Source organism: Protopterus annectens, chromosome 8.part0, assembly GCF_019279795.1.
Source record: "Protopterus annectens isolate FY-2018-M chromosome 8.part0, PAN1.0, whole genome shotgun sequence".
Classification (NCBI taxonomy): domain Eukaryota; kingdom Metazoa; phylum Chordata; order Ceratodontiformes; family Protopteridae; genus Protopterus; species Protopterus annectens.
The window spans coordinates 704,634,930-704,648,513 of NC_056741.1; positions in this window are offsets into that span (position 1 = coordinate 704,634,930).

A 13,584-nucleotide genomic window follows, 5' to 3' on the forward strand; every position below is an offset into this window, starting at 1 on the left:
TACCGGAGCTGTATCAAGTTACAAGAATATGTGTAAATGCTTGTTTGAAAAATAAAAGAAGTTGTACCGCAATTTTCTTTTTGCAAAACATTTAAGAGAAATGTGTAATGTGTAATATAAATGCATTTGATACTGTGGAATTGTATTGCTGTTTGGATAAGCCTTGCTTCTGTCTTGACTGTTACATGTGTGATGTATTGCAGAACCTGCTGCTTAGAGGATGTCAGAACACTTGGTGGTTTCCCTATTTGAACTTTAAATGCTGAATCTTCCACCTTCCTCTTTGTAACTGTGAAAGCAGGACACACATCTTCTGAAGTCAGGCTAAAGTCATAAGAAATCCTGTTTGGGAACTTATGAATATAAGGAATGCCTATTTATCCTTGTCAGTTAATAACCAAAATAAAAAAAAATAAAAATAAAAAAACACCATGGACCTGCAAGGTTAACAAACTCAGTTTAATAAATCCAGCAAGTAAACATCAAACATACGACTAAGCGCTTTCACCCTTTACTAAACAGGGCTTAATCAGAGTAACAAACCTTCCATAAAATCTTCATTAAATAATATAAAAACATCATGTGATCATCCAGATTCTGTCAACACCTGCCCCCTAAAGCTTTAACCCCTTACTAAACCAATAATGATAGTACTAAAAAATATTTTTGTGATAATCTACAAAGATTTACCATACCATTTGTAAGAATGGATTAAACTGAATGCTGGTCATACGCATGAGGAACATCATAGAATCATAGGATCATATGAAGTTACTAGGCTATTGGCCCTGAGGTCCTTAAAAGCCTAGCCAAGAATTTAGCCCATGGTCTAACAAGTCAGAACCTGATGCCCCTGTCCAGCAGTGACACAGGTGGAATCCCAGGGGTGGATTTTCTGTTCCCCATCCAGTTATCCAGGTTACATTTAAAAAGGGTTAATGAGGTACTTTGCTTGATGTGGAGAGGGAGTCTATTCCACAGAAAGGGGAGTCTCTGGGACACAAATCTGTCCCGCCAATAAGTCCGGTTGATATGACAGAGTAGGTTGAGGTCACATGCATGAGTTACTCGAGTGGAGCTTGACTTTTGGATATGCAGCAGCCCCATTAAGGCAGGATCTGAGATTGCTTTGTATGTGAGACAGAGGTCACCTCTGAGGAGTCTGTATGAGACTGAGTAGAGGGATAGGGCTTTTAGCCTATCTGTGTATGGTTGATGTATGAGGCCCTGGAATGTGAGGTACATGTCAAAATGGGCATTGTACTCAATAATGGGTCTTATAAGGGAAGAATACAGGGATGATATGACCTTCTTGTCCCTGGATGAGATACCCTTCCTATTGAGGTGGGCCATGTAGAAAGCTTTCTGTACAACAGAGGCAATATGGTGGTCAAAAGTCAGCTTGCTATCAACCTGGGTGCCCAAGTCCCTCATGACTGATTGCATGCTCAGGACCTTGTTATTAATATGATAATTTGTGGGGACATCACTCTCCCCAAATGGGATGATGATGCATTTTTTGGCATTCAGTTTGAGGCCATGTTTCTGGCACAAGTCATTTGTCTGGGTGAATCCCTCTTGGAGGATGTTCACATCACTAGGGGAATTGATGACAGCACCCAGCTTGCAGTCATCTGCAAACATGGTCAGCCATAGCCCACTGGTTTTGGCCTGTACCTCAGAAAAGTATATCCCAAGCAAGAGAGGCACCAAGACTGATCCCTGGGGTACACCACTCATTACGGGTCTACTGCTTGAGATGGCTTCCCCTATTTTGACTAGTTGGGTTCCATCAGTGAGCCAGTTTGCTACCCATCTGGTAACATATGGATTGATGCCTAGTTGGGAGTGTTTATCTATTATACCCGAGTGGGGAATAGTATTAAAGGCTTTGGCCAGGTCAAGGTAGGCAGTGTGCACCATGTTCCCCTTGTCCATGGCTTTGGTGACTGCCTCAAAGAAGTAAACCAAATTTATCAAGCATGACCTCCCCTTCATGAAACCAAACTGTGTGGGATGAAGTGTTTGGAGGTTGCCAATGTCCTTGTTAATGAGGTCCATGATAATCCGTTCCATGGCCTTGCAGATCAGACTAGTTAGGTTGATGGGTCTATAATTACCTGGATCAGTGGATGCTCCACCTTTGTATGGCTGTCCTTCATTTGGCTGGGATGAAGCTGTTACTCAGGCTTTGGTTGAATAGGGTGCCTAATAGTGCTGGAAGTTCCTACCTGAGTTCATGTAGGATGCAGCCTGAGATATTATCAGGTCACATGGAAACTGTATTTTTTGCCTTTGAAAGGACAATGATGACTTGCTCCCTAGAGATAAGGGGAAGGGGGGCAGGTACTGGGGATGTCCTGTTTTACTGAGGGAAGGGACAGAGGAGTGAAGTTTTCACTGAACCTGTCTGCCAGCAGGTTGGCTATATCTACAGTGTTTGTGTATGTGGTGTCCCTGACCACCATTTCTGAGCAGATCTGAGTGCTTCCTTTGAGAAAGCAGACATATTGAAAGAAGGCCTTATGATTGTATTTAGTAGATGTAGCCAGTTTGGACTTGAAGTTTACTTTGGAGGATTTCACTAGTGCTCTTATTTGCTTGTTCAAGCTAAAGAGAGATTGCTTTCATTTAAGCACCTGATCCTTCTTGGTCCTGGACAGCAATTTTTTTCCTTTTATTATAGAGTTTATTTATTACAGATGTCCACCCAACAGGTTTACTCTTCCTTGAGGAGGAGGATTTTGTCCTGTTGAGTATATTCCTTATCCCATTCAGTAATATAAATGCTCATATAGTACTTTGGTGTAGGTGTGGACATTTGTGGCAGTTCCTAGGGAAGGGGGGGGGGGGGCTGTGAAGCTGTTTATACCTCCCCTCAGGAGGTTGCAATCAGTTTTGGAGAAGTTTTTTTTTTTTTTACCCTAGCTGGGGGTGGGGTGGGGGGGTCGGGGGAGATGGTGACTTTGAAAGTGACCGCTTTGTGGTCGGATCTTACCAGGGAGGATGACACTGTCAGGAATGCTGCAGTGGTTACTCATGTTGGTTAATACCCATCCAAGATGTTATTTCCTATTGTGTGGATGTTGACCAGCTGGTCCAAGGCATTTGCATTGATGAAATCAAGGAATCTCTGGGCATTTGTGTTTTGGAATGAGTAGTTCTTCTAGTCTATGGTTGGATAGTTAAAGTCACTCAGGATCAGGGTAAAGGGTTTTATAGTGATAGATTCAAAGAGGTTCAGATAGGTAGAGTGGGTATCTTGAGTCAAAGTTGGGGGCCTGTAGCTAGCTATGATTTGAAAAGAGGTCTTGTCAACAGTTACCTGCACATGGAGTGTCTCCTGGGTGTTATATGGTTTTTACCAAACTGGAGATAAGTATGCCTTTAATATACATTGAAACTCCACCTCCTTTTGCTTTGCTGCCCATGGTTTGGGGTCTAAAAATATGATAAGATGAGTAACCTGGTATGGCTGGGGTGCTCTACACAGCTTTGAACCAGGTTTCTGTGACTGCATAAACGCCAGCATCTTCCAGGGTTTAGAATGTTTGCAATGAGTCCAGTTTCATGTTTAGACTCCTAGAGTTTAGCAGCATGACCTTTAATTTGCATTTTGATTACATTTTCATGTTGGTAGTTTTGACCTCATGGTATTGCCTAAAAAGGCACTATGGGGAAGGCAAGAGCCTTTGCCAGAAGCTTGAAACCCCAAGGTAGACAGATGTAGGCCATCTCTGGCAAAGCATCATGGTCTGTCAGTCATGTCTTCCCAGGCTGTCAGGTACTGCATCCCCTTGGAAAGACATCAGCAACTTAGCCAATTGTTAAAGTCAGTCATTTTCTGTTTGTATTGAGGCATCATTCTGGGTGATGGTAGAATGTTGCTTAAGGCTAGGGACATAACTGCCTGGGACACATATTCAGCAAGCTTGATCATGTCTCTCTTCCTATAGCCCAGGAAGGTATGTACATCCCAAGTCATTCATGCCAACATGGACTATAAAAGAGTCATAACAGTACCTGTTGTTGGGAAACATGAGTGCATGTGTGATATAGCGAAATTTGTCACCTGACAAACAACTAACTGTGACATTCTCCTTATCCAGTCTGGTGAGGGGCACATCTGTGTGCATCACAATGGAGTCTCCTATGACTAATACATTGGGTTTATGGTTAGGCCTTAGTGGCTGTGAGACACAGGTGTGTGGACTATGTGTGGTATGTGATGTGGTGGGCTGTGGATTTTGCATGTGTTTGCCTCGGAGGTCTCTTTTGTTTGGGTATGTTTTTGTTGAAGACCTCCACATATGTGGGTGTGTGTTGTGTAGGTGTGGGTGGTGTTTGAGGTGTGATGTTTGTATACCTCTCAACTGTACAGATTTTTGCAGAATACCCCAATTTTTGGCTCATATTTTTGATCTGCTCCTCATAAAAATCATGTTTTTTTGACAAATCACTGGGATGATTTAAGGATTGAAGTCAATAAATAATGACAATCATTTGAGTTTCAGACTTCATAGCTTTCAGAAAATGTATGGTAACACACATCCTGTTATTCTAGCAACTTTCTAAGTTTATAAGAGCAATATTTAAAATGTGTCCCTAGTTTTGGGCCTTTGTCCCCCCATTTTGACAGGCTTTGTCCAGATTTCTTGCAGTAAGAGGTTGAGAGGTATGGATTTTTGTGTTGACAACCTTCTCAGTGCCAGATATACTGGCTTGTGAGGAAGAGAGCATAGGCTCTAAGTTTTTAATGTAATTGCAACTCTCACAAATTGTGTTCCTAGGTGGTAGTAGTTGAGGGTTGTCTGTGTACATGAGGCAGTTGCTTCACTGTGTCAGGATGCCCATATCAAGCAGACTGGCAGGAGAAACCATAGGAAATTGTCCATCCATATTTGTCAGAATCTGAGGGAGATAGGCCAGAGGGAGCTAAGGAGGCATAGGGTGAAAGGTCTAAGATATGTGCTACTAGGTAATCACACAAGTGCTACTAAGGAAACATTTGTAGCTGGAATACCTCACAGTGGGTTAAAAACAGTGCAGCTGTGGTGTACAATGTGAAACAAGCCCAAACCAGCTCAGACAATGGGTTTAAATACCACAAAAATACAAGATTCTAGTAACACAGAAATCTAGCCAATCCTGCTTTCTTTACCAATCAGCTTGTACCAGGCAAGGTCCAGGCAGCCCTGCTACTCTCACTAACAGAGAACATAGGCCCCTACCAACACAAAATGGATGCCAGAAACAGAGAAGGCAAACACAAAATGGTTGCCAGAAACACAGAAGGCAAAAACACACAGCTCTGAATGCAGCAAACCTGTATCCAGACTATGCTACTCAAGTTAAGGGTTAAGAACACAGTAAAACTTACAAAAAAGCCCAGATTAACCACTTACAGGTAAAAGCAGAACTCACAATATGAAAAAAAAAATACAGTTAAACAATAACGCAATGCAGTAAAATGCAATTAAACAGTAATGAATTACAGTAAATATCAATGAAATACAGTTAAACAGTACTGACATGCAGTTAATTCATAAATTGTTTTAAAACAGTGTAAATGTGATAAATTAGCTATAAGCCACAGATAAAAAAGACAGGCAAGTGCAAATGCAATAAAATAAGTGCAAATAAATGAAAAAGCACTTAAATTGGTCTTAAGCCTCAGGAATTTTGTAAAACGTCCCAGAGATGATGCACCTCAGCAGAGCCTGAATCAAACAAGCCCAAACCAGCTCAATACAGGATTTAAATACACAATTTATCACAAATATTGGTGCAGAAGATTAGAAACCCAGTCTCTAGCCACACAGTTCAGTGCTGTAAACACTGTTACATATATCACTTCTCCATCTATTCAGGATAGCACATTCAGTGGTCACAGCCTACAGGACTCCAGATCAAAAGCAATACTGTGCTAAAAGAGGTTTAGAAATCAGAAGGACCATTTGCCTTGTCTAGTATTCCATCCTTCTAATGAAAACTCAGCATTAACTTTCCAGTTACCTGACATAGCATATGTGCTGCAACACACCATATGTATGAATGTCTCATGTCACAAGGTTCTGCATTATTATTCTGTGTAACTATTTTGATACCACAGTTGCAGTAGAATACATTATAGAAAAATTGCTATAGCATGCTAGCTTGGCATTGTGAGTGCCAGCATTTCAATCTTCTTCTTCTTCTTTCGGCTGCTCCCATCAGGGGTCGCCACAGCAGATCAACTGTTTCCATTTCTTCCTGTCCTCTGCATCTTGCTCTGTCACACCAACCACCTGCATGTCCTCTCTCACCACATCCATAAACCTTATCTTAGGCCTTCCTCTTTTCCTGTTACCTGGCAGCTTCATCCTTAGCATCTTTTTCCCAATATACTCTGCATCCCTCCTCAGCACATGTCCAAACCAACGTAATCTTGCCTCTCTGGCTTTGTCTCCAAACCTTCCAACCTGGGCTGACCCTCTAATATACTTATTCCTAATCCTGTCCATCCTCGTCACACCCAATGCAAATCTTAACATCTTCAACTCTGCCACGTCAAGCTCTGACTCCTGCCTTTTTGTCAATGCTACTGTCTCCCACCCATATAACATAGCTGGTCTCACTACCCTCTTGTAGACCTTCCCTTTCACTCTTACTCATACTCGTCTGTCACAAATCACTCCTGACACTCTTCTCCACCCACTCCATCCTGCCTGTACTCTCTTCTTCACCTCTCTTCCACACTCACCATTACTCTGAACTATTGATCCCAAGTATTCAATAAAGATCCAAAATGTTAGTAGCATTTTTTTCTCTTCCAGATAAATTTCTGGCTCCATTAAGAATTCTACTAATTGTGAAGGCATGTATCATACTTCTGAAACTATTTTTTGTAATATCTTCACAACTATGTATCGTTCTTCTGAAGGTATCTTTTGTAATATCTCCACAACTATTCTCTTTGACTCTTTATTTATTTTTCATTCAAAAACTGTTACATTTCTCCTACTATTGATGCCAGATTTACTGTTAAGTACTATGCAAGTGACTTTCTGCTGCCTAATTTTGTACTTAAACTTCTTAATGCTCTAATTTTAAATCATATTATAATTTTTGGATAAGTGGTTAATATTGCGAAAAGGAGTAATTCTGATGTCGCCAATTGTGATTATGTTAATTGAACCCTTTTGCTTGCTATCTTTTAAAATGTGCAGTTTTTATCCATTCATACACAACCCCTTTTTTCCATTTTTCCACATGAGGTCGTGGTGCCACTTGAACATTGACAATCATCTAGATCCAAGGTCTTATACCACCAGGTGGCTAGCCCTGCTGCTGTAGTTCTTCCACACCAAACACTCACATGCATATTCAGACCAATGGCTAAATTAGTGTCCAATCCACCTACTGCATGCCTTTGGAATGTGGGAGTTAAATGGAGCACCCAGAGGAAACCTACACAAACACAGACAGAACATGCATACTTTGCACAGGAGACACCTCAACAGAGAATCGAATTGGGGAACGTCTTGCTGTGAGGCAATGCAGTTTATTTAATTTTAATTCTTTAATGACTCTTATTACCTTGCTTGTTTTTTCCATCTAGTTTTTCTTCTGAATTTATTCTAGATAGTGAAGAAATATACATTCTTGTTTAAATATACATGTATTCTTTTTTAAAAAAATCTGCTTCATACAATCTGGACTGTGGAAACACCTTAGTTGCTGCATTTATTTATGTAAAAATAAGCTTCTGTTGTAGTCCTCTATATTCTCTGTAAAACATTTTTAACCATCCCCATTTCCTTTTCACTGGCATTTTATATTTCTTATTTATGTTAGCAATTTTATTTTATTTTTTCTTGCTTCTGATTTCCTGTTTGTTTTATAAAATATCTTATTACTATGAAAAAATTCTGTCATATATGTGTCATTCCACAATGCACCTGCCTATTTCTTCTTTTATTTACTTAAGATAAATGAATGCCTATATCTGCATTTACTATGTGTTTGAAGTCAGCCACTTCTTATATAATGAAAACAATTCTTAACCTATAGTTTATTCTCCAAGTCATAATTGTATGTCTGCATACTTGATTTAGCTTCTGATGTCATAAATGACAGTTCCTTTATACATATCAAGCAACCACTTCATCATTATAATCATCAACCTCCTTTTTCACATTTTAACATAAAGTTGGGATTTTATGTCAACTGTCGCCATCTTTTTTGATTCAGTGCCACTCTTCCATGGTCAGGTCTTTTCTCAGGCAAGCCATCCATCTCTTTACTGTTCACCTTTGTTTTCTCTTGTCCTTTTCCTGTCTGTCCCAAGCTCCTTTACCAGATTATCCTCTATTCTCCTGCACATATGCCCAAACTACTGTAATCTGTTCTCTTTGACCTCCTCTGCAATTGGAGATACTTTGGATTTTTTTCTGATGTCCTCATTTCTTTGTCTGAAATGGGTGGTAGGATGCACTACATCTCTAGCACCTCTAGCTTCCTCAAATTGTCTGCCTTCACTGCATCGCTATTTTGTCACCTTACTTTTCAGCTTCTTTGGCATTCTTCTGTCGCACACTGATTTTGATGCTTTCCACCAGTTTGCTAAAGTCCCACTGATTCTAGCTTTTATCTGCTCATTCAGACTTCCATTCTCCACTACTACCCCACCTAGATACTTGAATCTGTTCACCTGATCCACTATTTTCCTTCTATCTCAACTTCAGCTTCTTCTGATTTCCTCCATTTCTTGCCATGGCAACTGTTTTGTCTGTACTCAGTTTCATCTCATGTGCATTTAGTTGTGCATTACATGACCTATCATCTGCTGAAATTCTTGTTCACTGTTTACTTGTAACAGTGACATCAAACAATCTTTTCTCTCTAGGAAATTAATAAACTCATTGTTGATTGGAAAGGTATTTCTATAGAGTAGACAAAACTATACCGGTTGATTGGGATGGTATTTCCATTGAGTAGACAAAACTAAAGTGGTGGTGTAGCGGTTCGTGTTGTCGCCTCACAGCAAGAGGTTCTCCAGTTCAATTCTCAGCTGGAGAACCTTCTGTGCAGAGTCTGCATGTCCTCCCTGTGGCCAAATGAATTTTAAAGACATGATGTAGGTGCATGCATGTGTGCCTTCTGTGAAGGCTAGGTGCCGGGCTGGCAATTTAACCTTAAAAACTCCACTGCCAATCAATACGAGAACCGGTGATCTGCTCTGGCAATCCCTAATGGGAGAAGCCAAAAGACAAAACTAAAGTCCAGAAAGTAATTGAATCTGTTATTACCAAAACTTCTTGTGACATATACCTGGAAATATTCTTTGAATGAGATATAAATGATAGCCAAAGTACCTTGCAGTAGGCTACAGTAACAGAGGGAAGGGGGTTGCAAGGATGAAATGCTACATGACCTAAAGCATAGGTTCATAGGTTCATCTTTAAGTACTAGGCTATCTGCTCGAGGGCATCTATAAGCCTAGCCAGAATATGTTGGCTTTTGCCACCCCCTTAGATTAGTTCCCTGTGCCTCGGTCCAGCAGAGCCATTAGTTCCCTGTGTCACTGTCCAGCAGAGCCACTGCAGTGATCCCTCGGGTAAATTTTCTGTTTCCCATCCACTCATCAAGGTTTCCCTTGAAGAGTGTTAGTGAGGGGCTCTGCCTAATGTAGATCGGAATCCTGTTTCAAAGCATGGGGAGTCTCTGGGGACAGGAATCTATCCCTCCAGCACATCCTATTTATCGTTGTGGTGAGGTTTACACCTCTACAGCGTGTGGCTCTTGGGGATTTGTTTTTTTTTTAGGTGGAGCATGTCCATCAATTCTGGGTTGGGCATGGCCTTGTATGTCAGGCAGAGATCACCCCTAAGTAAGCGGTATGCAACCGAGTACAGCTGGAGTTTCTTTAGTCGGGCTGCATAGAGCATATGTTTGAGGCCAGTAATCCTCTTGGTGAGGTACTCCTGTGGTCTTTCCAGCTGTTGCAGGTGTCTTGTAAGGTACATCCCAAATGGGGAGTTGTACTCTATGATGGGTCTGATGAGTGATGAGTATTGTGGCGCAATAACCTCTTTTGTTCTAGATGCAAACCCTTTTCTGATTAGGTGGGCCACATAGAAGGATTTTCTAACCACAACGGCAATATGATTATCAAAGGAGAGATTGCTATCTACTTGGGTCCCCAGATTCCATATTACATTTTCTGTATTCAGGGGACTACCACGTATGTGGTAGTTTGCATGTACTTTGTTTTTTTTCCAAAGGGAATGACTATGCACATTTTGGCATTTAGCTTGAGGCCATGATTTTGACACCAGGTATCCATCTCAGTGAGACCCTTCTGGAGGATGTCTGTATCAGATGGAGAGTCAATTATGGCCCCCAGTTTGCAGTCGTCTGTGAACTTGGTCAGCCATAGTCCTCCTGTGCTTGCCTGTACCTCTGAGAAGTATATACCGAACAGGAGGGGTCCCAGGACTGAGCCCTGGGGGATACCACTTGTAACTGGTTTAGAGTCGGACCTAGAGCCTGCAACTCTCACCATGTGGGTTCTATCCATGAGCCAACTGGCAACCCACCTCATGACGTAGGGGTTTATGTTCAGGTTGGTGAGCTTGTCTATAATACCAGAATGGGCAATGGTATCGAAAGCCTTTTCAAAGTCTAGGTAGGCTGTGTAGACCTCCTTTCCCTCGTCTAAAGCCTTGGTAACTGTCTCAAAGAAGTCCACCAGGTTTAGGAGGCATGATCTGCTCTTAACAAAGCCAAACTGGATAGGGTCTAATATTTGAAGGTTCCCATTGTCTCTGTTAATGAATTCCATGGTGATGCATTCCATAGCCTCGCAGACCAGGCTAGTCAGGTTTATAGGGCGATAGTTCCCGGGGTCTGTTGTGCGTGTGGAGTGGGATAACTGTTGCTGTAAACCACTATATGGGTACGTAGCCTGTAGAGAGGCTGAGTCTGAACAGTGTGTTTAGGTGAGGGGTTAGTTCATTGTGGAGGTTGTGTATGACAGCCTGGGACACCGTCTGGTCCCATTGAAGCTGTATTTTTGGCTTTGGATAGGGCTGTTTTAACCTGTGTGTCAGTGATTGCCGGGGCACTACATTCTTCTGGTATGGTTATGGACCCTTTAAGGGGTGAGAGGGGGGTGAAGTTTTCACTAAACCTGTCTGCCAGAATGTTGGCAATATCAGTCGGTTCAGTGCATTTTGTGCCATTCTGCACTAACTCAGAGCAGATTTGAGAGTTTCCACTTAGGTTCTTGACATAGCTAAAGAATGCAGTGTGGTTATCTTTGGAGTCCTTGGCAATTTTTCTTTTGAAGCTAGCCTTGGATGATTTTATGAGGGATCGTAGTTTCTTGCTGATACTGATCAGGGATGTCTTTCCTTCTTGGGATTTTACTCTTTTCTGCACTAATTTCCTCCTTCTATTGTATAGCTTGTTTATGGCAGGGGTCCACCAGACTGGTTTCCTTTTCTTGGAGGAGTGAGTCTTGGTTTTACTTGGGATAGCACGATCATGCTTTCTTGCAGGTGCTCATAGAGTGCCTTTGTAAGGGATTCAGCAGCTTGGACAGCATTGTCCTTTAGCATGGGGGCTGTGAACCTTTCCACCTCAGTCTTAAGTAACATGAAGTTTGGTTTTGAAAAGTTTTTCATGGTGGTTTCCTTGATTGGGGGTGGGGATGGAATGTGGATATCCAGAGTGATTACTCTATGGTCTGATCTAACCAGAGAGGGTTTGACCTCTGGTGTAGAACACTGGTCGCCCATGTTGGAGATGACCAGGTCCAATATGCTGTCACCTCTGGTGGGGGCGTTGACCAGTTGATCCAGGGCATTCGAGTTTATAAATTCTAGGAAGCGCTGGGCAAGGGAGTTAGCACTTGAATAGTTCTCCCAGTTAATGTTTGGTTAATTGAAATCACCCAATATTAGGGCATTTGGTAGGACCTTCATATTTTCCAGTGTCTCCAGAAACACGGAATGGGGGTCCTGGGTTATAGTGGGTGATCTGTAGCAAGCTTCAATTTGAATTGCAGTTTTGCCCATTGTTAGTTGCACATGGATGATCTCTGAGGCATTGTGCTGTGCCACTAACCTGGAGGTGTGGGTATCCTTGATGAATATGGATACACCCCCACCTTTTGTGTTTTGGTCTGGGTTCTGTGGCCGAAAAGTATGGTATGAGGTATAGCCTGGTAGTGCTTGGGTGCTCTCTGGAGCCTTAAACCAGGTTTTTGTTACTGCACAGATACCGATGTTCTCCATACTGAGGGTGCCTCGAGTGCATGCATTTTGAGGTTTAGATTTCTGGCGTTGAGTAGCATTACCCTCAGTTTTTGGTTACTTGTGCTATTTACGGTGGTGGGTTTGTCTTTTTAGCCTTGTCTAAAAAAGGCACTATGGGGGTGGCAAAAGCCTTGGCCAGTATTCGAAGGCCTAAGGGTGACAGGTGCAAGCCATCTCTTGTGAAGCAATGTGGCATTTCAAGCATGTCATCTCATGTGGACAGATACTGGATCCCCTTTGAATGACACCAGAAACTTAGCCAATTGTTGAAATTTTGTCTTTATCCTGTGGCATCATTCTTGGTGAGGGCAGGATGCTACTCAGGGTCAGGGTCATACCAGCCTGGGCTACATGATCAGAGAGCTCTTCCTTGTCTCTTTTCATGTAGTCCAGGGAGGTATGTCTCAGGTCATTCACACCAACATGGACAATGACAGAGTCGTATTTGTACTTGTTCTGGAGTGACCTGAGTCCTTGTGTTTTGTGGTGGATCCTGGCGCCCGACAGGCAGCTAACTGTAATCTTCTCCTTGTCCAGCCTAGTTAGTGGGACATCAGTGTGCCTGACTATAGAGTCGCCTATTACTAGTGTGTTGGGTATGTTATTTTGCCTTAAGCGCTGTAATTTCATGGCACACTGATTATGTGAAGTATGTGTTTCATGGTTGGTGATGGGGTGTGGAGGTTGCTTGGTATCTGCTTTGGCGGTCTCTGTTGCTTTTGCAGATTTTTATTTAGAGCCTCTGAGTATGTTTTTGTGTATCTGTGTGTGTTATTTGCCGGTGTTGGTTTAGTAGGTCTATGTGAGACTGGTGGTGTGTTGCAAGTATTTTCATTCTCCTCTTGACTGTCAGTTCCAGTCTTGGGTTGAGAGAGATTTGCCTCCAGTTTGGCTGTATAATTGCATCTCTCGCATATATTAGTGTTTGGTGACAGGAGGAGAGGGTTATCTGTGTACATGAGGCAGTTGTAACATTGCCTCAAAATGCCCAGATTCACCAGTTGGACTGGAGAGTACACCTAAAACTGCCCTTTGAACATGCCTGAATAGGTAAAGTGAGCTGTTTTACTGATTAGCTGGTAGGGACGAATAGAGAGCCTTGTCCTTCTGGAAAGTATAGGGGGGTCTAGTGCTAGGGTTAATTGGTGCTTGCTATGAGTTTTGAGCAAGTGCTGGGCTGTGAAATTAATGGTTTGAGTGCTTAAGTTGAAAGTTTGTCTAGTTCCAAGGGAAAATTGAAGAGCAGACTTTGTGGAGCCGGGAATAGTTTAACCCTCGCTAA